Genomic DNA, 7,869 nt, shown 5'->3' with positions numbered 1-7,869 from the left:
CTCCATAATCTTCCCCGGCACTGAGGTCAGGCTGACAGGCCTGTAGTTCCCCGGATCCTCCTTCCGGCCCTTCTTGTGGATGGGCGTCACATTGGCAAGCCTCCAGTCATCCGGGACCTCCCCCGTTAACCAGGACTGCTGATAAATGATGGAGAGCGCATCCTGGAACAATAGTCTTCCTGAACATGATGCCTCCTCTGCCATGTTCTGGGTCTATTGGAGATATTTCATATTGAGCAACCAAACAGACTGAATCACTGTTTTGCAAGCATTGGATTACATTCACAATGAAATAATTCCACAGCACACAATATCCATTGTAAATGTCACACTAAGCTTCAAAGTCAGTTCTGTAATAAGTAGTTAAACCAAAAAGATGGATTTGGAAGCCTTCATGCATTAACTTTTCACAACTTCTCTTGTAATGATGCAGCACAGTTCATATTCCTAGCCATTTACTACTTAAATACAACCATTTTGGAGCTATGAATTCACATCGAGGTCTCTTTGCACTTACGCACTGAAGCCAATTACTGAAATGGTAAGTGAACTTCTCTCTGAACCTAAGGCTCATGACTTAGTGCAAATTCAGCACGTTTTATCAGCTCCAAAGCATTTATTGAATGAGAGCAAGTTCAGACTGAAACAAGCCAGAAAGCACTGTAGGCATTTGATAACAAAGCAAGTCATAAACAGCAAATTATCATGGTACTGATGTAACAGCCTCTGTAGTAGTCACTGTTAAATAAAACTGATTATCTGAATGTTGCTTGTTTACGCACTGAAGCCAATTACTGAAATGGTAAGTGAACTTCTCTCTGAACCTAAGGCTCATGACTTAGTGCAAATTCAGCACGTTTTATCAGCTCCAAAGCATTTATTGAATGAGAGCAAGTTCAGACTGAAACAAGCAAAAAAGCACTGTAGGCATTTGATAACAAAGCACATAAACAGCAAATTATCATGGTACTGATGTAACAGCCTCTAGTAGTCACACTGTTAAATAAAACTGATTATCTGAATGTTGCTCAAGAATTTAACTGTACTGTTCAGTGATTAGAGACTGTGGGATTGCAGAGGCATCTTCAGGTATCATTTAAGTTGAAATGAGTAGAATTTAAGAAAGAATTTTTTTAAATAAAACTGATTATCTGAATTTTGCTCAAGAATTTAACTGTACTGTTCAGTGATTAGAGACTGTGGGATTGCAGAGGCATCTTCAGGTATCATTTAAGTTGAAATGAGTAGAATTTAAGAAAGAATTTTTATATAAAACAGAAAATACATAGAATTAAGAATTTAAGATTTCAATAGAATAAGGGTTGGCATTTTGGAGTCTACATTTGATTACTCATTCAACACATAGCAATTAGAAGAATGGGAGCATTTAAAAACATGACCTCAGTTTTATTTTTTCTCCCAGAAACCATGGATTTTGATGTCAATTAATCAAGTAATATGATGATCTGAATATATTCTTCAGGTACATCACTATGATAAGAAAAGACACCAAAATAATATGCATCATTTAATTCAATGTTTATCATGCTAAGTGCCATCAGATCATATTTATTTGGCTTACTAGATGCTCTGCTTACTGCCAGCATTGAAATATATGGCCTGGTATGTGCCTATCAAATCAGTGTTTCATACCTCATTTTTAAAGGTACAAAAAATTCTGCATTTAAAACTCATCTGATCAGGTGGAAAAAAAATAAAAGGAATCCAGACTTTTCTCTCAGATCTGTTGTTTACAAATACTGGTATAGGAAATAAAAATTTAATAAGAAAATAAGCAAGAACATCCCCTAGTTTATATAGGATCATTGTTTTTATGACATTCTACTTCAGCTCACTCCAGCCCAATCCAGTATAACTATCATATGAATTCTAGAGAGGTATACTCTCCACAAAGGCAAACACTCACCCTACGTGAACCACAAAGCCTCCGTTTCTCATACCATGTTCTTAACATAAATATGAATTTTACAAAGGACAGATTCTTGAAGAAGTGCATCTCTCTCTACTTTAACTGGGCATAACTATTAAACTAATGGAATGAAAGCAATCCTTTGCTCTTCTGAAGTGCCTTCAAAATCGCTACCAGGATTACTCCAGGAAATTACGGTTGCATGCAAGTTTTAGCACATCTTTAGTCTAACTCAAAATACAGTTTACCTTTGCTATCATAAAAATACAAAAATAATAAGTTGGGAAGTATGCCCACTCATATGACATAGCTCTTTTGACAGTGTCATTGATTTGATGAACAGAACTTGAAACAAAGAGTGGCTGACAAATTATTCAAACTGAATCATATCTATATGATCACCAGCATAAGTCCTGAAAAATCTTTCAACTCTATTTTAGAGGGCATTTGTTTACATAAACATTACTTAGTCTGAAGCAACTAGTATGTTCGGTGAAACAAAGACATCCAGAGGATATTCAAAACAGTCCCAACACTGTAACGCAAACACTATGCCTTGTCATCACTCATCCCACTATCAAGCAACCATCACACCACAGTATAAGGACATCCCCATAAATAGCTACTGGTTTTCTGCAACTTCAAAGAGTGAATCTCCGTTTCCTTAAGAACTCAGAAGACACTCCTACTTTCTTGTACACTTAGAGGAACTGGGAAAAAACAAAATCGTTGTTTGGGAATCAGTCCAAACGCCCCACAATGCTGTCCCTCATTAATGGCTAATCTACAGCTCAACTAGCAACTTTAGATTTGTTTCTTAACTGAGATAGATAGCAGACGCTGTATTTCTGTATCATGGAGATGACTTGAACTGTTTTCCATGTGAGTTCAGAGATCCGTAGCATTATTCAGGACCAAAGACTTTTAGGTTATCTTTCAACATCAGGGCTTTTATGGCGGCCAAGCCTGCATACAAATCCGTATTTCCCCTTTGATTTTGAACCTGCTGGGTAATTTCAACTAAAGAAAAGGCAGGAGATTTAAAAACAAACAAACAAACAAATTTATATTCTTACAAGTTTCCCAGAAGTAGGCCAACCGGTAGGAGGGAGACTTGCATTCAAATAGTTTTGAGTTTTTCCCAATGACTTTAGATCAGACCAACTAATTTCTGAAGCAAAATGGAAAACCAAAGTATTGCCATCAATACATTTGGTAGCAGCAGGTTATCAGCATATTTGGAGATAATATAAAATTTAAATATAATATAGTTAGGAAGGCAACCATTATGAGACGCAAATCCACTGAAAATTAGAGGGTTTTAGTGACATTGCTAAGTTGGTAAATAAGACACGTGGCTGTTTGTCTGCCTTGGAAAGTACAGGATATTCACTGCAAACTGGATAAACAGGATTCTCTCTGCATATGCTTGGGAAAGGGAAAAGGCAGGGTAAATTCCTATAACTAAGAAACCATAGTAAGAACAAGATGCATCAGATCAAAGATAGTAAGAGGCTTAGGACCTCAAACCACCAGTCAGATATTACAGCAATGCTATGAGAAAGATAATTCATTAAAGCTTCTGCTCTGCTTATGGATTTTAATTCTGCATCAAGGACATTTTTTAAGACACCTCATCTTACCATTCTATAACTTGCTATACTCGTTCAGATTCCTAAATGCCTTGAGATTCTCACTAAAAAAAAAATACCATTGAAACACAAAGAATTAGACTACTGAATATGAAGCACAAATAAGAGAAGATGTCTGTAACAGTAAAAAATTATTTTGGGCTAGCAATATTGTGAGTATTTTTTTCTCAATCTATGTTGCTATTTCTAAACACAGTCTGTTCAATTTTTTAAAAAGATTCCCATCTTTAATTAATACGGAAGAGCTGATAGCTGTTAAAAAGCTTAAAAAAAAAAAAAAAAAAAAAAAAAAAAAAAAAAAAAAAAAAAAAAAAAAAAAAAAAAAAAAAAAAAAAAAAAAAAAAAAAAAAAAAAAAAAAAAAAAAAAAAAAAAAAAAAAAAAAAAAAAAAAAAAAAAAAAAAAAAAAAAAAAAAAAAAAAAAAAAAAAAAAAAAAAAAAAAAAAAAAAAAAAAAAAAAAAAAAAAAAAAAAAAAAAAAAAAAAAAAAAAAAAAAAAAAAAAAAAAAAAAAAAAAAAAAAAAAAAGAAAATATGATGCAAACTAACACTTCAAGTTGCCACTGTACACATGCATTATAAAAATGTCACTGCTATAGTCTATTAAAAGATCAGAAAGCACATGATCCTCCTAAGCACACATCATTCTCTACAGAATGAGTCAAGGATTGAGAAGTAGAGAAGGTTTTCACCCGAGAAAGTAAATAATTGTCACCTCTTCTGGTAAGCCCACTATCAATACTTACTACTTTTCCTACATTTTTGCAAGGAAATTCTTGCCTTTCCCAAAAGCCCTCCATTTTGATAACAAGAAGAGTAATTTGTTAGACTGTCTGCACTGACTTCTGGTGATGATAACGCACTTCAGCCATCTCAGTAAGTGCATTCAGTCCACAATAACAATTATGATTTTGGAATAGTAGAGCATCAAGTTTAAGTTATTGGGATCTAAAGTTTAAATGAAAGTTTGAGATGGAAAATACGATCTCCTGTCAGCCTCAAAGCCAAATGCATATAAACAAAGACACAGGGCTTCTCCCTGATACAATTACGACTGAAGCAGCTGAAACAAAGATGCTGCTTTTTATAGTAAGAATTTAATTTTGATAGACTTGGGTGAAACTGTAACTGTTTCACACTCTTTGAAAACATCAAGTCAGCAGCCCCTTTTTAGCTCTCCATGTTCTTAGCCTTTTAAATTAGCACCATGACTGCTATACGGCTAGCATATAATAAAGTAGAAGTACAAATACAGAACTTAGATAAATACTGCTGTGATTGAGTGGATGCTGCTGCCAAGCAGAGAAGCAGAACGAGAGTGTCAGATAAGCTAACTCTACCAAATACCGAGGTTCTCGCCTTGCCTTGCCATTTCCCCTCAAAATAAGCTAAAATACAGACAGTAAGATTATAACGATTGGGAAAACTGAAGGGCTTATAATGGTGTTTCTCGTTGAAACAGTAGAGCGAAGGCATGTTATAAATTAAAAGAATGTATGGTACTAGTCACCCAACAGCCTTCAGTCTGAGTTTGTACAAACAACTGATGCGCCATTCCAGGTGGAAAACAGTTAGGCGGGTGCTAAGGTAGAAACTTGTACAGTCTGTTCTTAGATACACCTTCTAAGTTCTTTCCAGCCTTTCGGAGGCCAGGAGCTAGATACCAGATTCATGGGTATTTCTAAGGGTCAGTTGTACCACTCGAAGTCATGCAACTGCAACATCACTCTGCAAAAATAAATGCATGTGGAGGACAGACACCTGGACAAGCACAGACATATTAGTAGATGTTTGAAATCATCGGGGACCATGCTGCTGACAGAGCTGGCTTCAGTTCTGCTGGTCAAGAAGAACGAAATGGTTGCTCCAGCAGAAATTGGCATCCAGCTAAGGGCAGCTGAGATTACAGCTAATGCAGTATATAATTGCCTTTCATTAAATAACAAAACACCATCCATCTGAGGCATTTCTAAACATGCCAGTCCAATAAGGATTCCAGTGCGTTACTTTTTATACATGCCAGCAGAGCCAGTAGTCCCTAAGGAATGCCAAAAGATTAAACAAGAGCTGCATTCATTCATGGTCATCATGTTCAAACATTAGAAAACTTGTATTCAACATACAGAGTTAACATTTGACCTGAATGTTTTAGAGACAGAAAGAAAAGCAGTTTTGAAACATCATATTGGCAAGACAGATTGCTCTATTCTTTTGAAGGAAGATCTATTTTGAAATATTCCCAGTCACTCCCAAGAAAAACTTTAACAGGGCTAAAAGGATAAGAGGAGGAACACTAAAGGAATTATCCAATCTGCCCAAGCTAAATACATAAAGGCTGTCCTGGATATTCACATTCAGAAGATGACAAACAGATACAGCCTATAGCTCAGACAGGAAATCCACAGGAGCTCTAGAAAGTCATAGCAATCAGCATATAAGAGCACTGTTCCTTCCTACAGTATAATCACACGAGGAAAGAGATTGTTTATTTCCTACAGTACACCTCTGCGATGAAGATACAAGATGGCTGTTTTTTTGCCCCTCACTAGAAAGTTGAGATATTCTCTTTAAAAGAAACCATACAAATTATATAAAAGTATTCTGTTTGCCAAATAAAATCTCCCTCTTGATCCCTAAAGATACGGACATTTGAGGTCACATTTCCAAGCTTTTCCACTTCAGCCAACACATCCCTCTCCCTTCAATACAGACAAAGCTTCAGTGCACTTCAGCACAGACAGAAAATCTTCTAGCACGTGTAAGGACTGGACAGGAAGAGAACCCTGAAATCTTGCAATTTTAACCCAAGAACTAATAATCCTCTGGACATTTTTCAGTCATTCTACATTCAGTATGTAAATGAAGAAGTTTTGTCAGTACCTGAACAGTTATACATTCCTTATACTAAGATATGCTGCTGTTAAGGGGAAGGGGAGTTACTTTTCCACTGCAGTATCTAATTTACTATCTTGTTACATGTTCTAGCAGGTGCACACAGACACACACTTAAGAAAAATCACTCTGACATTGCTAATTTCAGAATTATATGCATATTTCTGTTCTTTAAATAAAATTCTTTGCAAAGCAACAGGCATAAAGGCATTTCCTCTTTTGTACCTCTTTTCTTTCTTCTTCCTACTTATTAATACAAGTATCACCTGTTTTAAAATCTTTCTGCTCAAAGATCTCAAAGCAACCTGTGAACTTCCATAAAACCCTACCCATTCAGCACACTGGGTAAATAGATGAAGGGGTGGGGAGGAAAGAGTCTTCATTTCACAGTCATATTTTTAATCATGAACATACACAGTCACAGGCTAAATTTTCTTCCCCGTGCTATGTTTTGGAAGAGATTTTTTGTGGCATTGACTTTTGTTTTTATTATTTAAAACACATACACAAGGATGTTATGAAAACTAACTCCTGATTTTAATGCAGCAGGAGCCACATTAACATGTGAGTAACAGTAACAATTACCTTGTGCCCCATGACAGCTGAGGCACGGAAAAGAGAACGCTCAATCGCCTTAGGTAGCAGCACTAGTGATATAGCGGAAAGCAGGAGGGGCCTAGAGCATAGCCTTTGCCTGGGGATCCCACAGGTCTAACGTTGGCTATTAACATGGCAGTAAACTCTGGCTGAGCCACCCAGAACCATGGGGCGAAGTATGAGCAGCTCCCCTGCAAATCAGTAGCTTTGAAAACAACACAGGCATAGGGAGCAGACACAAAACCAAAAAAAGCCACGGCAAACTATAAGCCAAATCATCAATAGGTAAAGTATCAGCATATAATGTGGGATGCTGAGAACTGCAGGTCAGCATTTACCATGAGATTCTCAGACCCCCTCCCCCCAGAAGCATCCACTCAAGCCACCGATAAGCACAGCGCTACATCTTCTAAGGGTAAGACTCGAGCAGAGAGCGCATTCAAGACCCTCACGTCCCTACCTGCTCCTCAGGAACCACGAAGACACCCGAGGGCTCTGTGCGGTGGTAGACGAGGCCCCCAGCCCACCTGGGATGCTGCACCCCGCACCCTGCCGCCTCCGAGTTTACAGAGTGCAGCTGCCCCGGGAGCACAGCGGGCAGCCAGCCCCGTCCAACCGGGGGCGCGGCGGCGGGAGAGGGGAGGGAAGCCATACAAGAGCGGAATGAGCCCGAGCACACGGCTCGGGAACCAGCCAAACCGGCTGCTGTCACCGCGGCCCTGGCAGGCCAGCGGGGAAGCGCAGGCACGTGTGGCGGAGGCTAACAGCTCCCCGGGCGGCGGGGGTAAGGGGGGTGGACGCC

The sequence above is a fragment of the Aptenodytes forsteri genome, unplaced genomic scaffold (genome assembly GCF_000699145.1).
Source record: "Aptenodytes forsteri isolate BGI_AS27 unplaced genomic scaffold, ASM69914v1 Scaffold118, whole genome shotgun sequence".
Taxonomy (NCBI): domain Eukaryota; kingdom Metazoa; phylum Chordata; class Aves; order Sphenisciformes; family Spheniscidae; genus Aptenodytes; species Aptenodytes forsteri.
This window is presented reverse-complemented; position numbering follows the sequence as displayed.